The sequence below is a fragment of the Triticum urartu genome, chromosome 7A, assembly GCF_056163025.1.
Source record: "Triticum urartu cultivar PI428250 chromosome 7A, HENAU_Tu73, whole genome shotgun sequence".
NCBI classification, from domain to species: domain Eukaryota; kingdom Viridiplantae; phylum Streptophyta; class Magnoliopsida; order Poales; family Poaceae; genus Triticum; species Triticum urartu.
The window spans coordinates 182,237,448-182,256,577 of NC_141879.1; the positions used below are offsets into that span (position 1 = coordinate 182,237,448).

General features: G+C 50.2%; 1 pseudogene; it reads right to left on the reverse strand.

The window, feature by feature from the left end:
* Positions 1-9,682: 9,682 nt before the first annotated feature.
* On the reverse strand, positions 9,683-14,213 carry LOC147958887 (uncharacterized; annotated as a pseudogene).
* Positions 14,214-19,130: the final 4,917 nt, after the last annotated feature.

Here is a 19,130-nt window from a genome sequence, read left to right on the forward strand (position 1 = left end):
TTCGCCCGCATCCACAGCTTGACGGGGGGACTCACCCTCCATTTTAAGCTGGTGGAGGGCGATCTCCTCTCCGTCAAGGTCTTCGGGTGCTTCGGCACCCGGGCGAAGTGCTGCGTGGACAGCTCCTCCGATAGCGAAGGCTCCTCCTCGAGCGAGAGTGACGAGGAGGAGAGCGACAGTGATGGTGAGGGTGGCGGGCGGCAGGACGGCGGCTCCGACTAGGTGTCGGGTGCCGTCTCGTGCGGCACCGGCGACCCTATCATCCGCGGCGCCGGCTTCTTGAACTCTCCGGGGGCGTCTCCTTGGGCGGCTGGCGTAGGGAGGTCGCGGAAGGGGAAGAGGGCTGGCGACAAGGCCGTCAGGTCGGAGTACGAGGGCGTGGTGCCCTCGACAGCGTGCTGACGTCCTACCGCCCCTCCTTCGCACCCTTCTCCCGGCGTCGCCATCACCGTCCGGCCCCCGGGATGTTCTCTTGGTGTCTTCAGGCACCTGTAGCTCGCCTTGGCGCCCCTTTCCCCTTTTCGCCTCCTTGATCTACCTCCTGAAGAGAGGGATAGGAAAGGGATTACGGGCACCTTATCTTTTTAAGTGTAAGCCCTCGGGCCTTAGTTGTATCTAGAACTTGTAATCCTCTCTTCATGTTTTTCATCCTCTATGGACTGTACCTGTATGGGATGTTTTTTAATGAAAAGGGGATGTTTGCCAGGTTATTTGCCTCGCGGGTTGAACCCACGCCAAGGAACAAATCCTTGGTATCTCTCGGACAGGCATTCCATTCCCCGACAACAAGCCCTGCCGCCTTCCCACGTCGCTCGACCTTCCTCACGCCTTTGACGGAGGCGGGAACGAGGTGGGTGCGGCCTCCTCATTTCATCCCTTTGCTGTCGCGGCTACGACCAAACTTGGCCCCGGGAACGCGCTCCAGGGCCTAGAGTCGGGGGAGCACGGCAGTTTACGGGAAGAAACGCGGTTTCGCTTTCCCCAGTCCATAAGAGGGTGCATGAAGAGGGATGAAAGACTTATCTGATATTGCAGCCCCCGGCAACTCTGGCTTGCCGGGGGTGACATCTTGGCATCCGCAGCCCCCGGTGTTCTTGCCGGGGCCCAGGTGCCGGCGCACCCTTTCTTCTCCTTTTCGTCTCCAGGTGGTCTGGCCAGGACGTGCGAGCCCTGCGAACGAAGGAAAAGCAAAGGGACGGACACTCGACCTCTAAGCTAGGGGTTAGCCGCTGTTAGGGACTATCGACCCTAACCAAGGACGAGACTCAGACTCAACCTAGCATGCATGCTATAGCCCCCGGGGTATGCAGCGCTTCATTTTCTGGTGCTCAGGGTCTACGCCTGGCTCTGTACAGAGGATTACATGCAACAGCGGCAAGACTCGTACAGAAAGGTGGTTGCCGGGCAGGGCCCGACAACCGCGCCTTACGGGTAAAACTTACGAAGATGCTCGATGTTCCAGGAGTTGCTCACTGGGATGCCATCTTCGGTCTCAAGGCGGACAGCGCCAGGCCTTGTGACTCGTTTCACCCGGTAAGGGCCTTCCCACTTCGGCGTCAACTTGCTGGAATTCTTGGCCGACTGAACGCGCCGAAGAACAAGGTCACCTTCCTCGAGACTCCTGGCATTGACTCTGCGGCTGTGGTAGCGGCGCATAGCTTGCTGGTAGCGAGCAGCTCGCACAGCAGCCTGGAGACGATCTTCCTCAAGGAGCAGCGCGTCATCTTGCCGCAGCCGCTCTTGCTCAAGCTCATCGTAAGCGAGCACTCGAGGTGACCCGTATACGAGTTCCGTGGGGGTAACTGCCTCTGCTCCATAGACTAGAGCAAAGGGTGTCTGTCCAGTGGCTCGATTTGGCGTCGTTCTGATCGACCAAAGAACCACCGGTAGCTCCTCGATCCAGTTTCTTCCACACTTGCGCAGCCTGTCGAAAGTTCTGGTCTTGAGCCCGCGCATCACCTCAGCATTTGCCCTCTCCGCTTGACCGTTGCTCCTTGGGTGAGCAACAGAAGCGAAGCAGACTTTGGCGCAGAGATCTTGGATGTACTGCATGAAGGCGTGGCTCGTGAACTGTGTGCCGTTGTCGGTGATTATCCGGTTAGGGATCCCGAAGCGGCAAGCAATCGACCTGAAGAACTTGACGGCTGACTGTGCGGTCACCTTCCTCACTGGTTCCACTTCCGGCCACTTTGTGAACTTGTCGATTGCGACGTACAAGTACTCAAAGCCCCCGACAGCTCGGGGGAAGGGGCCGAGGATGTCGAGCCCCCAGACCGAAAAGGGCCAGGATAAAGGGATCGTCTGGAGAGCTTGAGCTGGCTGGTGTATCTGCTTGGAATGGAACTGGCACGCTTCACACTTGGTTACTTGTGCAGTTGCATCCTGGAGGGCTGTTGGCCAGAAGAATCCTTGCCGGAATGCTTTGCCGACAAGTGCTCTCGCGCCAATGTGGTGACCACATATGCCTCCGTGTATCTCTGCCAACAGCTTCTGTCCGTCTTCCCGGGGAATGCACCTCAATTTCACACCGTTGAGTCTTCTTCTGTACAGCGTCTTGTCGATGAACTGGTACATACTTGACTGCCGGGCTACTCTTTCGGCTTCTTCTTGCTCTTCGGGAAGTTCTCCTGTCTGAAGGAAACGGACAATCTGCTGCGCCCATGTTGGAGCCTGTGGCTCGACAACAAGGACTAAAGGCGACTCTGCTGCCGCGGGAACATCCGCTTCTACGGCGAGAAGCTGTGTCTCTGCCGGAGCTTGACGTTCCGCGACAAGCTTGCCGGGAGCTTCAGCTTTAACGGAACAAACCCTAGGGCTTGCCGGAGCATCTGGCTCCCCGGCGCTCTTGGCGTTGATCTTGGAGGTTGCTGCGGGAATATCTGCTTCTACGGTGAGAAGCTGTGTCTCTGCCAGAGCGTGACATTCCGCGACAAGCTTGCCGGGAGCTTTTGCTTCAACGGAACAAGCCCTAGGGCTTGCCGGAGCAGACTGCTCCTCAGCGCCTTCGGTGTTGATCTTGGGGACCTTCTTGGCGGCAGCTTCGGGAAGCTCTGCCGGCAGGTAGTCACCAGGAATCAACTTCCTCTTCTTGCTTTGCCTAGTTGATGGTGTCACGGACGGTTGAGTCAGCTTGAGCACAAAGGTCCCTGGTTCCACAGGTAACTTAAGTGCGGCGCACTTCGACAGGCCATCTGCAATGGCGTTCTGAGTTCTCGGAACGTGCTCCATTTGTAGGCCGTCAAAGCGCTCTTCTAGCTTTCTCACTTCGTCGACGTAAGCTTCCATAAACGGACTCTGATAATTCTTGTTTACTTGGCGGACGACAAGCTGTGAGTCACCCCTGACAATGAGCTTCTTAATCCCAAGGTCTGCCGCGATCCTGAGACCGGCAAGCAATCCCTCATACTCTGCAGTATTGTTTGTTGCTTGCTCCTTGGGAAAGTGCATCTGGACTATGTACTTGAGGTGCTCTCCGGTGGGCGCGATAAGCAGCACACCAGCGCCGGCGCCTTGCAGCGAGAAGGCACCATCAAAGTACATCAGCCACTCTTTGCTCGCTTCTTTGTCGGGGATGCTCGTCTCCGGAATTTCTTCGTCCGGAGTTGGCGTCCATTCCGCTATGAATTCTGCCAACGCTCTGCTCTGGATAGTTGAAGTGCTTTCAAACTTGAGACCAAAGCTTGACAGTTCCAGTGCCCACTCAACAATCCTGCCTGTCGCTTCAGGATTCTGCAGTATCCTCTTCAGCGGAAAGCGAGTGACCACTGTGATCTCATGTGCTTGGAAGTAATGGCGCAGCTTTCTCGAGGCCATGAGAAGGCCGAAAAGCAGTTTCTGCACACCAGAGTACCTTGACCTAGCCCCCTGCAAGAGGGAACTGACAAAGTAAACTGGGCGCTGCACCGTTTTCTTCCGTATCTCCTCGTGTATCAGCGCGGGTTCATCTTTGTCGGGACCAGAGCTTGTCGGGGAAGCCCCCTGCTTGTCGCTGGATGCGCTTGCCGCGGTTGCTGGCTCATCATCCGCCTCCCTCTCTGCCACTAACGCAGCACTAACCACTTGATTAGTTGCCGCTATGTACAGCAGCAACTTCTCTTGTGGCTTAGGCGCGACAAGTATTGGAGGGGAGGACAGGTATCTCTTCAGGTCTTGCAGCGCAGCCTCCGCTTCCGGAGCCATTTCATCGGACCTGCCTTTTTCAATAATTTGAAAAATGGCAGGGCGCGCTCAGCAGACCGAGAGATGAACCTGCTGAGAGCAGCCACGCAACCGGCAAGTTTCTGTACATCCTTGACGCGCTTCGGTGCTTCAATCTGCTCAATGGCCTTGATCTTTTCGGGATTGGCTTCAATCCCCCGCTGAGACACGAAGAACCCGAGAAGCTTGCCGGAGGGAACTCCAAACACACACTTCTCTGGGTTGAGCTTGAGGCCGATCTTGCGCAGATTTGCAAAAGTCTCGTCCAAGTCTTGGATCAGGGTTGCTCTGTCCTTACTCTTGACCACTATATCATCCATGTAGGCTTCCACATTTCTGTGTATTTGTGGCTCAAGAGCAATATGGACTACTCTTGCAAATGTCGAACCAGCATTCTTTAATCCAAAAGGAATCCGTACGAAGTAGTACATGCCACATGGAGTAATAAATGCGGTCTTCTCTTCATCCTCACCGTCGTCGTCGTCGTTGTCGCGACCGCGGGGAGGTCTGTCTCCTTGCCGCTGCTTGGCCTTGCCGCGGCGTCCTTCCTGGCCGGTGCACTTCTGGCCAGGTTTCTCGGCACCCCCTTGGGCTCTCTCCTTGTCGCGCCGCTCGTACTCAGCCCTCTGTTGCTGGACGAGCTGCTCGACCTTCTTGCAGCCCTGGAGGTCATGGCCCTTGGTGCGGTGAATCTTACAGTATTGCTTGCCGGAGCCGTCCTGCTTGTCGGCGACCGCCACAGCCTGACAGTTGGTGCACGCGGCAACTTCCTTGCCGGAGCTACCAACTGTAGCCTTCGTGGCGTCACCTTCATTGCCGGACTGCTCAACGACCAGCACCTCGTTGTTCTGCTTCTTCCTGTTGTTGCGCCGCCGGCTTCTCTTTGCCGGGGCAGCATCCTCACTGTCAGATCCTCCTGCTCCAGTGCTTTCTCCGGGGAATTTCCTCCCCTCCTCAGCGCGTGCACACCTGTCGGCCAGGGCATAAAGCTCGCTGACGTCCCGAATCTTGCACATCACCAACTCCTCCCGCATCCTGCGGTTTCGCACGTTCTGATGGAACGCGCTGATTACCGCGGCGGGGTGGATATTTGGGATGTTGTGGTGTACACGGCTGAACCTCTGGATGTACTGGCACAGGGGTTCTCCTTCCTTCTGGACGAGCAGATGAAGATCGCTCTCTTGGCCATGAGGTTTGTGGCCGCCTGTGAAGGCGCCAACAAACTGATGGCACAGCTCGGCCCAGGAGGATATGGAGTTGTCCGGCAAGTGCATGAGCCAGGACCTGACGTTGGGCTTAAGCACCAGCGGGAAGTAGTTGGCAAGGATCTTGTCGTCTCGTCCCCCAGCAGCCTGCACCGCGATGGTGTAGATGCTGAGGAACTCCGACGGATGCAACTTGCCGTCGTACTTCTCTGGTACATCTGGCTTGAAGTTCTTCATACTGGGCCACTGGACTTGCCGCAGCTCACGAGTGAACGCAGGGCAACCTACCGGGTACGGTAAGTCTCCTGGTTCCCCTGGCGCATGCATGTCAACAGAGGGCCCAGCGCGCTGGTCTGACTCACGTCGCGCTTCTCTCCGGTGCTCGATGCGAGTACGAGCGTCTTCCCGCTGCCGTTCTTGAAGAACTTGGTGCTGATCGCGACGAGCTCGGGGATCAGACGACGCGGTGGAGTCGCTGTCGAGGTGGATCCGGCGAGTCGGTGATCTTGGCCTTTGGGGTGGGGAGTGCACAGTAGTTGCACCCCCACCAGTCTTGTCACCACCGGTTCGTGCCTGGCTGACTCGCTGCGGCTGCGACGTGGTCGGCTGCCGAGGAGTGTCGTCGCTGGCGAAACCGATGAGACTCTGGATAGTGGCCCTCCAGTCGTCGATCTTGTCCAGCGCTGGAGGGTAGTCTAGGAGCAGCTGAGCTCGCGCCAGAGCTTCGGCTGCGGTGGCGGGCGGCGGTAGCGAACGGTGCGAGGAGCGGGATAAGCTTGGACTTCTAACTATGTTAGAAGGAGCAGTATCTCGTCCAGGCGACCGCGTCTCACTCGCGCCGGCTGGTTGACGTGCATGGTGGTCCGGAGCGCTCCGAGATCCACCAGCCCGATCCGGGTCCAGCGAGCGCATGGTACCGTGAGTACCATGACGCTGCCGGTCCCGCGCCTCCTGAGATGGGCGCGGTGCATGCACGGACGCCGAGGTCTTGGAGTGCGCCCGGTCGTTGTGGGAGCCGGCCACGCCGCCGATGGGCAGCGCAGCCTTGCCCTGGGACCTGGTAGCACCGTGAGTTCCCTCGTCGATGCGTGCCCTTCCGCCGGCGCCTGCACCACCGGCCGTTTGCTCCGGCGGTGGCTGGCTCGGCGTGGACGGAGCAGCTGCCTCCGAAACCTTCTTCTTTGGTGGCATGTTGATGAAGATGGCGAAGATCGATGAAGAAGATGAAGATCTGGCTCGCGAGAATGCCGGATCTGATTCACACAACTTCGACGCCCCCTACCTGGCGCGCCAGAGATGCCGGGGTTTCTGATCCACGGGCACCTATGGGACCGGTGGGCCGGGTCCCTTTTGGTTCGGCGGGGGGCGGAGGTTGCGCAAAGAGCAGATCGAGGCAAAGCTCGCGGGCGGTCGGTCGTGCGAGGAGTAAATCGAGGCGAAGCACGCGAGCGATCTACCCAGGTTCGGGCCGCACGGATGCGTAAAACCCTACTCCTGCTTTGTGGATTGGTATTGATTTCTAGCTCGGGAGCGAGATCGAGCGTGAGTGTGTGGAATTGCTGAACCCCCCTCTACGTTGCCCCGGGCCTCCTTTTATATGCTCAAGGGGTTACCGACATAGGGCAACGGAGGGCAAAAGTGGAAAAGGGTGCCGTGGGTAGGCACAGCTAGCTGCTACAGTGTTATCATACCTAACCCTGACGGCAGGGGACAAGGGCATTAAATGCCCATCTGTGTCGCCTAGACAGCACCGAAAGGGACCGCTAGGGACGCCACCGTCTTGCCACGATGGTTGTCTTGTCAGCGCCTGCGTGCCACCGCACGCCCCTAGCTGCACAGCCTCCTGCCACGTGCGCTTGGGAGGGGCCCCGGAGCGACACGTGGGTGGATGTGCTGGAGCGCGGGCGTGGAGTGGGGGCTTGCCGCGGCAAGCGCCTTGCCGCGGCCGTCGACTTGTCACTTCCGGGAGCTTGTCGCTCACCGGGCCTTGTCGGGGCGCGTAGCGCGCCGCGACAAGTTCCTTGGAATGCCTTGGATGGCCTTCCCGGCAAGCGCCTCTTGCCGGGGCCTTGGGATGCTTCTGATGGCCTTCCCGGCAAGCTCCTCTTGCCGGGGTCTTGCCTTCTTCCCGGCAAGCTCCTCTTGCCGGGGTCTTGTCTTGAGTACTTTGTTCTTGAATGGTCTTCAAAGTAGCCACGGAGGGTCTTGGCGGTCACCCGGCGAGCCTTGCCGCGGGGGTACTGCGACTGCCCGTGCACGAGTTCGGGGTACTAGGGTACCCCTACTCTAGTACACCGACAGGCGCCCCCACCCTCGTGGATGCCCCGGGACTCTCCTGGTCCAACTCTTTTACTCCAGGGTCTTCTTTTGGTCCATAAAAAATCGTCAAAAATTGGCACGTCAATTGGACTCCGTTTGATATTCCTTTTCTGTAAAACTCAAAAACAAGGAAAAAACAGAAACTGGCACTGGGCACTAGGTTAATAGGTTAGTCCCCAAAATCATATAAAATAGCATATAAATGCATATAAAACATCCAAGGTTGATAATATAATAGCATGAATACTTCATAAATTATAGATACGTTGGAGATGTATCAATCACCATCCTCATCTCTCTTACGCGGTCCACTCTCCCGCACCCCGCTGTAATCCCCTACTTAAACATGGTGCTTTATGCCACATATTATGATCCAATGATGTGTTGCCATCCTATGATGTTTTGAGCAGAGTTCTTTTGTCTTTGGGTTGATTGATGCTCTAGATTGGTATGAGCTGTATGTTTTATTTTGGTGCTGTCCAATGGTGCCTTCCATGCCACGCACACATGAAGGATTCCTGCTGTATGGTGTTGCAATACGTTCATGATTCACTTATAGTGGGTTGCTAGAGTGATAGAAGCTTAAACCCGAGTAAGGGGATTGTTGCGTATGGGATAAAGGGGACTTGATACTTTAATGCTATGGTTGGGTTTTACCTTAATGATCTTTAGTAGTTGCGGATGCTTGCTAGAGTTCCAATCATAAGTGCATATGATCCAAGAAGAGTAAGTATGTTAGCTTATGCCTCTCCCTCATACAAAATTGCAATGAAGACTATGGATCTTGTTAACAATTGCCTAGGATAATTCCACACACCGACCCATCATTTTTCCACACTTGCCATTTATAATATATAGTATCATATTCAAACTTTATGATAACAACACCTATTTTTATATTTTAGTTCTCCGATATCATGCAAAGTTATCCTCTTCATACCCACAACGTAGTTTTATTTCTCGTTTCCAGATGGAAGCAAACATTTGGTGTACGTAGAGTCGTATCGGTGGCAGATAGGACTTGAGAGAATATTGATCTTACCTTTAGCTCCTTGTGGGTTCGACACTCCATACTTATCACTTCCACCTTTGGGAATTTCTACGATGATTCCTTGCACTTGGGGATTATCAACGATCGGTTTACACCTCTTACACTGCTAGAATCAGCTTCTTTTCCTTCCGCCATGGCGGACGACAAAGGCATACATGCCGGACGACAAACTGTCCATCTAAATGATTGTCGGCAAAGGCCTTCTTTGCCGTCTGCTTCTTAGAAACCGACGGCAGAGGATTGTGTCGTCCGCCGTCCGAGGCCAGCAGACGGAAAAAATCATGGACAGTAGTGGGGTGGGTTGAGAGCCGTTAGGGGGTTAACGACGCTCTTTGCCATCTGCTGACGGACGGTAAAGAGCTCAGCTCGGCCATCACTGAGAAGCTGCCACATGGCCAGCTATGCTGTCCGCCGGCTGACGGCAAAGAAGTTTGAATCTTTGCCGTCTGCTGGCGGACGACATAGCTGGCCCTGTTTGCCAGTCCTATTTGGTCACTTTGCCGTCCACCAGCAGACGACAAAGTGACCAAATAGGCAGCCAGTGTTCCCAGTTTATACAGGTAGCTGCCACATGTCCTCTTTACCGTCTGCTAGTAGACGACAAAGAGGCTATATATCCCCTATTTTTATTTGAATCCATTTAATTTCACAGGAATTCACACATAGATATACATATTTTTTTCCAGAGGCACAACAGACATATGATGTATCCAACACATAGCTCCATCCATGACAACATACATACATAAGAAACACAGTTCCATCCATACATATTACAGTAATATCACAATGTTCATCCAACACATTGTTCCATGCATCCATATAACAAGTTCCACATTTTTCATCGATACAAATGAAAAGAAGAAGAGGGAAACAAGCACTCCATCCATGCAAGCTTCCATATAGTGAATTAAATCTGCAAAAAGGGAAACAAGAAAGTTAGAAGAAGAAGACTAGAATCAGAAGAAGAAGAGGAAAATGAAGAAGAAGAAGAGGAAGAATAAGAAGTAAGCATACTTAGGTAAAATGGAGCTAACCTAGCTAATTATGCCATTTTTGAGTGAGCTAAGCATATTATGCCATTTTTGATATAAAGCAGCTTAGTATAGGTCATTATTGAGCTAACCTAGGTAACTAAGCATATTAGAGCTAACTTAGAGCTAACTTCATTTTGGAGAAGAAGAAGAAAACTAGAAGAAGAAGAAGACTAGAAGAAGAAGAAATTCTTCTTCTTCTTCTTCCTATTCCTTCTTCTTCTTCTTCTTCTTCTTCTTCTTCTTCTTCTTCTTTCTCTTTTTTTCCTTTTCTTCTTCTTCTTCTTCTTCCTTGATTTTCTTCATCTTATTATGTCATTTTTGGACTAAATAGGCTAAATTATGTCATAAATGAACTAAATAGGCTAAATAAGAAGAAAAATGGCATTTTTGAGCTTACGTAGCTAATTATGCCATTTTTGACCTAACTAAGCTTATTGTGTCATTTTAGAGGACAACAAGCTAAGTATATGACATTTATGAGGTTAGCAAGGTTATTATGCCATTTATGAATAAAAACAAGTAAGAGGAGCTTACCTAGCTAATTATGCCATTTTTGACCTAACTAACTAAGCCTTTTCTTCTTTTCTTCTTTTCTTCCTATTCCTTCTTTCCTTCCTCTTCCTTGATTTTCTTCATCTTATTATGTCATTTTTGGACTAAATAGGCTAAATTATGTCAAAAATGGACTAAACAGGCTAAATAAGAAGAAAAATACCATTATCACGGAGGTGTAGGAATGGTCGGGGCTGCGCCAGTGGTAGAAGGAGGTGAAGGACCGGTCGGGGTTCCGCCATTGCCAGACGCAGAAGGATTGGTCGATGCTTGTCGGGAGCCATGCTGCACCAAAGATCATTTCCAATAATGTCTCGTTAGCATGACGCAGACTGAAATGTGAATACTAGTAACTAACGACCATTCAAATCAAACTCACCGTGGTCGCCGGAGCAATCTGGGGCATCGATGGAGGGGGCTGACCGTTTTTCTCGCACATGGTCTGCACATTTGGTTCTCACGAGTCAGTCATATTAGTTAGTAATGCGAACATCATGTGCATGATTGGGCTAATATGCACGAGAAATGTACCACGATGAGCTCGTATAGGGCCCGGTTGGATGCCTCGTTCCTGTTCCTTTCCTCCTCCAATAGCTTAGCCGTCCTCTCCTCCAGCTCCCTCTCCCTCTCCGCCGCCTCCCTTTTTTCCTCCTCCAAAAGCGCCTGGGTGTTCAATCTCTCTTTCTCAACCATGGCCTGCAACACACCACTCCTTGTTAGCATTGTAATCATCGACGGACACACACACACAATGTAATGGAGGAAAGGTGAGAGAGTCCGTATAACTAACTACCATGGCGAGCTCCACGGGCCGTGCATGAGGCGTTATCTCAGGATCAGAGCTACTCTGGCGCTTCTTGATCCGCGGGAGAGTCCTAGGACAACGTATCAGTCCATCACCAATCGCTATGGAGCTAGGGGACCTCCCGCCACCAGACATCATCACCAGCTCTTTATCAAAAGGATCCTGGCTCAGGTTAAAGTCCTCCCCTTTCCTTGTCTTCCCCTCGTCTCTGTACCTCATGAGCTTGTGGTGGGAGGAGATGTTGGTGAATCTCTCTAGATGATCTAGGTCAGACTCCGTGAATGGCTTCGCCTTCTTGTACGGGGCAGTATGGGCCATGCCATAGAGGTCGAACAGATTTGGCACATGCTTCTTGTTGTGGTGCGCCCGAGAGAGAGGAACAAAATATTAGTTAAGGGCTCAAGCTAGCATGAAGAATGATATTGCTATGTAAATAGGTCATTTTCGAGCTAAGTAAGGTTATCATGTCATTTTCGAGGAAAATAAGCTAAGTTTAGGTCATTTTGGAGGTAACCAAGATTATTATGCCATTTTTGACCAAAGTATGCTAATTATGTCATTATTGAGCTATCCAAGTTAGTTATGCCATTTTTTAGCTAACTAAAGCATATTTAGGCATTCTATAGAGCTATCTAAGGTTATTATGTCATTTTAGAGCTAATTATGTCATGAATGAACTAGCTAAGATTAGTTTAGGTCGTTATTGAGCTATCGAAGTAGTTATGCCATTTTTAACTAACTAAAGCATATTAAGTCATTTTATAGAGCTATCTAAGGTTATTATGTCATTTTAGAGCTAAATATGTCATAAATGAACTAGCTAAGATTAGTTTAGGTCATTATCTAGCTATCCTAGGTAGTTATGCCATTTTTAACTAACTAAATCATATTTAGTTATTTTATAGAGCTATCTAAGGTTACTATGTCATTTTAGAGCTAATTATGTCATAAATGAACTATCCAAGGTAGTTATGCCATTTCCTAACTAACTAAGCATATTAATATAAGTCATTTTGGAAGGGATAAATGCTAGCATGAATAATGAAATTGCATGAATCATGTAGCAAACCACATACCTAGTTCTCCCCGTACTCAAACAGGTTGGAGCTCCCTTGATGGTGTGGCACATCTTCCATTTGGTCGCGCTTATCCTTGGCCCTATGGTGTTCGACTAGCCATTGGGGAGAGCACCATGCATCCACCAACGCCTCCCAACAGTCCATCTTATCCACACACCATCTTGGGGGACCTAAGTTAGTCAAGAGAAATTTCAGCGCTACGCCTATGAATCAAATCAAGAAAACTAAGTACAAGGCCTTAAGAATAGGTAATTACCTGCATGTACTTCTCCTTACTCAGAAACTTGCCGCGACACTTCTTCTTGGCCCTCCTAATACCCTTCGAGGCATAGTAGTCTCGAACGGCCTGCACCCGAGCCTCATGCCATAAGTTCTAAAGTAGGCGCTTGCACTCGGTTTCGACAACCATAGACGCGGCCTCCTGCTCTCCCTCTGAAACCCTGTAGAAGGTCTGCAATCAAAAAAGACAACGCCGATTAGTACAATCACTATGTAGTGTTGATTTTTAATTCTGTAAGGAGAAATTACCCAAAACCGGCGGAACACAATGTCGGCCACCATCTCGCACAAGACACCAACGACCATCTCCTCCGACGGGGTCGGGGCAACCGAGTACAGCTCCCAGCTCAGTGCTAGCTGTGGAACCTGACCCTCACCGGGCAATGTGCCCCACCCAGGGAAGTGCTCCCAGCATAGCACACCAAGGACCTGGTTGGGCTTGCGGACACCACGGGGGTGTACCCAGCCCTTGCAGTATGACAAGGACATTGCACTAGATATTAATTTGAAGGAACATGAAGGCAAAAGGTTAAAAAATAGTAAATGCACTTACTTCAACCCATTAGGCGCAATGAACCACCTCTGGTTGGGGGTCGTCGGCACGGACGAGAGCTTTGTACAACCACGCTTGTAGACCTTCTTGCCCTTCTCAACCAGCTCATCGTCGCTGTAGCTATCATCAGAAAAGGTGTCCTCTCTACCATCAGTAGGGCCACTAGCCCCCGGAGTCTCGTGGGAAGAAGACTCCGGGACCAGAGTCTCGTGGGAAGAAGACTCCGGGACCGGAGTCTTCTGGGACGAAGACTCTGGGACCGGACTCACGTGGGGCGAAGGATCGGCGACACGAGTCAGGTGGGGCGAAGGATCGGCGACCTGAGGCTCATGGACCGGAGTCCGAGATGGGTCCACGTCAGACAGAGCGGTGCTGTGGTCGGGTGAATCAGCTGGGGGTGGCGGCAAGGAAGGCGTAGGCGCCTTCCTACCTCTCCCGCTGCCACGTCCACCTCTAGCAGCCTTCTTCGTCCTCCCCCGACCTCTCCCAGCCGAAGAAGAAGCTCCCGCCGTTGCTGTCTGCATACTGTCTAGCAGCGCTCTCCGGAGTGGCTGGGGTGGAATAATGGAACCACCCCTCCCAATAGTGCTCGCAGGAGGCTCGGAGCACTCTGGACCCTTGCCCGCCATCCAGTCAACACCTGCAATGACAAAAAAGTAAACAAAATTAGTACAACATAAAAAATTTGAATACCTAACATGAATAATATGTAGATAATTTAAGTGTATCATCATCATGAACATATATAATAAAAAATTGAATACCTCACATTACTAATATTACTCCGAATCGTCTATATATGTTCCGGGATCATTAAATGCATAATCATGATCATCACTATCAGTGACATGCTCGTCAACATCGTCAATAAATGCATCAACATGTGGAAGGCCTCCTTTACGTAATCGTTCAAGCATTGACAGGTCATCTGCATCAGTAACTTCTTCTTGTTCTGGCTCTTCCTGTTCTTGTTCTGGCTCAAGGGTGAAGTCAGATTCACTATCGTTGTCTACTTCAATGTTTTGGGGTGGAGTAGAGAGGTTCTTGAAACGTTTTTTTGGAAAGATGTGTTTCTTGGAAGAATTCTCCTTCGTCATATGTGTCTTGGCTAATGTGAGGTTCGTAATCCTCTTCATTGGGGGAGGTTGTCTAACACGTGCCGACACTTCATAAACACCATCCCAACCACTGAGATTTGGATCACTTTGACAGGCCCACGGTAGATACAAAACTTAGGATGCCTGTTGAGCCATAATATAGACATCGGGAACATCCAAATGGGTGCTTTGTTTGATTTCGAATAGCCCTATATGTTCATGAGTCCTTCTAGTATCCCTCGGCTGGAACCAATAACATCTGAAGACTACGACATTTGGTGGGTTTTCACCATAGAATTGAAGTTCATAAATTGCTTCAACTCTTCCATAATACTCGATATCTCCTTCGCCCATAGCAGAGACAACAATTTGTAGACTTTCGGTCGGCCATAGATAGCTCTTTGCCATATGTACAAAAGCGATACCCATTGATGTCGTATTTGTCAAATGAACGGACCTTATAGTCAAAACCATTAGCTACTTGTCTCAATTTGGCATCCATAATCTCTGAATTAGCCAACAAGTTTAATACGAAAGGATTGTTGCATTAGTCGCAAATTAGCCAAAGAAATGAAATGGTCTAATGGAAATTACCGTTCTTTTGAACCAAGTGATGAAACCGGGATATTCGCCTCCTTGCTTTGCTAGAAGCTCATACTCTTCGACGAAATCCTTTTGGATCACCGCTCCATACGAGAATATGGCGACGTATCGACTGCATCAAATATCCAGGAATAAGAGTAGTTCAAAGGAATTAGAAGTTGCGAAACAATGTACCGAGAACTTACTCGATGCACAGCCGCACTTCTGTTAGGTTGTTGACGAGATACAGCGAAATGGTCCGCCATTCGTCAACATCCAACGATGCTGGTTTTCAACCACTGGCTGGTGCGAGATTCCCTTTGAATAGGCTGAGGTTGGATCGACCCTTTTTAGGGTCGTCAGCATTGTATCGAGGCTTCGGATTATGCAAATGACGATTTTTGGCTTCGTAGTGTGCTGTCACGAAGTTTGCCGCCTCCTCAGTGATGAATGCCTCGGCCATCGATGCCTCACATCTACATTTATTTTTACATTTTGCTCGAAGCGTCTTTTGCATCCTCTCAGTTGAGTAGCACCAACGATTTTGCACGCCCCCCCCCCCAATCTTGCCTCGGCCGAGAGATGCAAAATCAAGTGTTGCATTGGATTAAAGAAGCTTGGCGAAAAGATCATCTCTAACTTGCAGATCAACTCCGGCGCCAACTGTTCCATTTCTTCTAGGAGACCAGGCGATAGTTCTTTCGCACAAAGAACACGAAAGAAATAGCTCAGCTCTGCTAGTACTAGCCATTCATCCTCAGGGATGAAGTCATGCAACATCACCGGCATTATCCGCTCAATCCAAATGTGCCAATCATGAGTTTTTAGACCAAATATTTTCAATTTTTCAAGACTCGCTCCCCTCTTTAGATTTGCTGCATACCTATCGGGGAACATCAACTGCATTTTCACCCACAAAATAATTTCCCTCATAGCTGGCCTTCCAAGATTGAACCATGCCTTTGGGTTCATCCAGTTTCGCTTTCCTTTCGGTTCTTGCATGTTTTGTAACAGTCTATCACATAGCTCCTCTTGATCGACTCTAGCCTTAGTATTATCCTTTGATTTCCCCTATATGCTGAACAACGTAGAAAAAATGGCTTTGGCGACATTCTTTTCAGTGTGCATCACGTCGATGTTGTGTGGGCAAAGGAGGTCTTTGAAGTAAGGCGGATCCCACAAGCATGTCCTATGAGTCCAGGCGTGTTCCTTATTATACCCCTTGAAATACCCTGGACGCTCTGGATCTGGCTCGAGAGCGTTTAGCTGGTCTAGGGTCTGTTGGCTTGTCAACGCAGAGTGTTTGACAACTCTACCTTTGATGAAGTTCTTCTTGTCTTTCCTGAACTTATGGCGAGAATCTAGAAATGGTCTATGCAAGTCGAAGCAACTATACTTGTGCCCTGCCGTCAGCTAACGAAACTCAAGAGCCCCCTTGCATGTGGGGCACGGGAACCTTCCATGCACACACCAGCCAACGAATAGCGCATACGCTGGCAAGTCATGTGTCGAGTACATGTACCAGACACGCATTATGAAGTTCTGTTTGCTAAAGGCGTCGTATGTCTTGAACCCATTATCCCAAGCTTCTTGCAATTCGCCCTTAAGCGGCTGCATGTACACATTCATATTCTTCCCTAGATAGTTGTCCCCTGGAATTATCAACGTCGGGAAAATGTTCTTTCTTTGCATAATCTGCCCGGGGGGGGGGGGGGGCGGGGGAGATTGAGTGGAATGACAAACACGGGACAACAACTGTATGGGGCTGCCGCCTGACCAAACACACTGAACCCATCCGTGCTGATGGCGACTCGAGGATGCCTTGGATCTGCCTTTTTTTCCTTATGTAATGCATCGAAGCGCTTCCACGCTTCACCATCCGATGTGTGTACCATCATCACATTCCCATCTGCATCTAGTTCGGTTCTTTTGCCCTTTTTGTGCCATGTCATCCGTCTGGCCGTCTCTTCGACCATGAAATTGGCATATATCGAAGAACATTAATGGGTATTTTGGTCTGCGTCTTCTCACCCATACCGTTGTCTACCACAACATACCTGGAAGAATTGCAAATGGGACAATAGTTCAAGTCCTCATACTGAAGCCTAAATAAGACACATCCTTTCTAACAGGCATGTATCTTCTCATAGGGCATCTTAAGAGCACGGAGGATTTTGTCTGACTGGTACAGGTTTGCAGGTAGCACATGGCCTTTGGGAAGAAATCGTCTGAATACTGTCATCATCGCATCGTAGCATTCTCTGTCCAAGTTGAATTGAGCCCTCAAAGCCATTATTTGTGAGATGGCATCCAGCTGACAAAGCTCAGTGTGCTCGTGGAGAGGACATTTTGAGGACTCCAACATTTCAGTGAAGGCCTTTGCAGATTCCTCCATCTCCTCGTCCGAGTCCTGAGCATCGTCAAAGTGTTGCACCATGTATTCCATCCCGGTACCATGATCGTCGGCGCAACGACGAACCACCTCGGCTCTGGCACGTTGGGCAGACTCACCATGAAATGTCTAGACCGTGTAACCAGGCGTAAAATCAAACTTCTATAGGTCTTTACTCATTTCAAGCTCGGCCGTCTTATTATAGTTGTCGCACCGGACATAGGGGCACCAGCTAAATTTTTGGCCATTCGCAAATGCGGCTCTAACAAACCCTTTGGTTTTTGTTAACCATTCCTCGGTCCAAACTTTCTGTCTAGTGTAACCGGTGTACATCCACACACGATCACTCATATTGACTTCCTACTGGACACACAAGAAATATATACATAATTAAGCAAACCATATTCATCAGTTAATGGAATTTGTCAGTTTTGTTACGTCCATGCAACCTACACGCTAATAGGTAAAGATAGGTCCTAATCCCTCCCAAGTATTTGTAGATTGAGTTCGTTTTCCCATGCTCTGCTCCGGATCCGACGCAAAATTTCGGCAGCACCTCCCCACTGTTCTCCTGATACACATCTCGGCAATAAGCAGAGAGGATGTGTACCCGGAGAACAACAGGGAGGCACTGTCGAAATTCTGCATTGGATCTAGAGCAGAGCATATGGGAAAACGAACCCAATCTACACATACTCGAGCTGTCCATGGATAATGTTGGACAATTCGAAAGAATCACGATTATAAATATGCAAATGCATGCATATTTATAGATGTAACCCTTTCGAACGGGAGACGCATATTGGTTACGCATATTGATGATTGACACCTATAGCTAGCAAGTTTCATCGGCATGAAGACCGGAACAGAGCAAATGAAGGGGGGGAGGAGATGTCATTTGTGCTCACCAACGAACGCAGGGGCGGAGCTCGTCGAACGCACAGGGAGGTTGTCAAACACCACACCCTCGCAGCGACGAAACAACTGCACATTTAAATACACCCGATCAACACAAATATATATGATATACGACCTAACTCATAATTCACAAATATATGACCCCGTCGGGGTCGGGGTGTGGTGTCAGGGTGTCAGGGTCGGGGTCGGGGTGTGGTTTTAGGGTGTTGGGGTGTGGTGTCAGGGGGTCGGGGGTCGGGGTGTCGGGGGTCGGGGTGTCGATGGTCAGAGTGTCAGGGTGTCGGGGTCGGGGTGTCGTGCCGGGGTGTCGGGGTGTCGTGTCAGGGTCGGAGTGTCAGGGTGTCGGGGTCGGGGTCGGGGTCGGGGTGTGGGCCGGGGTGTGGTGTCAGGGTGCCGGGGTGTCTTTGTCTTCTTCTTCTTCTTCTTCTTCTTCTTCTTCTTCTTCTTCTTCTTCTTCTTTTTTTTTTCTCTATTTTTCCTTTTCTTATTCTTCTTCTTCTACTACTTCGTTTTTCTCTTTTTTTTTCCTTTTCTTCTTCTTCTTCTTATTGTCTTCTTATTGTCTTCTTCTTCTTCTTCTTCTTCTTCTTCTTCTTCCTCTTCTCCTTTTTCCTCCTCTTCTTGTTTTCTTCTTCTTCTTTCCTCTTCTTCTACTTTTTTCATCTTTCTTATTCCTCTTCTATTTATCGTCACGTCTGCTAGCTGTCGGCAAAGTAGTCACGTCTTTGCCGTCCGCTAGCAGACGACAAAGAAGCTGACCTAGCCACGCCATGCCATGTGGGGCCCACCTGGCTCTTTGTCATCTGCCTTTTAGCCCTTTGCCGTCTTATGGCTAACGGCAAAGTAGCAGCTGCCGACAAATACCCTTTTTGCCATCAACACTTTCTTTGCCGTCCGCTTCCTTAAAGCGGATGGCAAAGTACCTCTTTGCCGCCAGCTAGCAGACGGCAAAATGCCGGATTCCAGTAGTGTTAGTCCATGTGACAATCACTTTTGAACTAGATCTCACCTGTATATGTTTCAATGTTTTTTTTCTTTGAAAGGAAGTTTAGTGCTACAGGAAG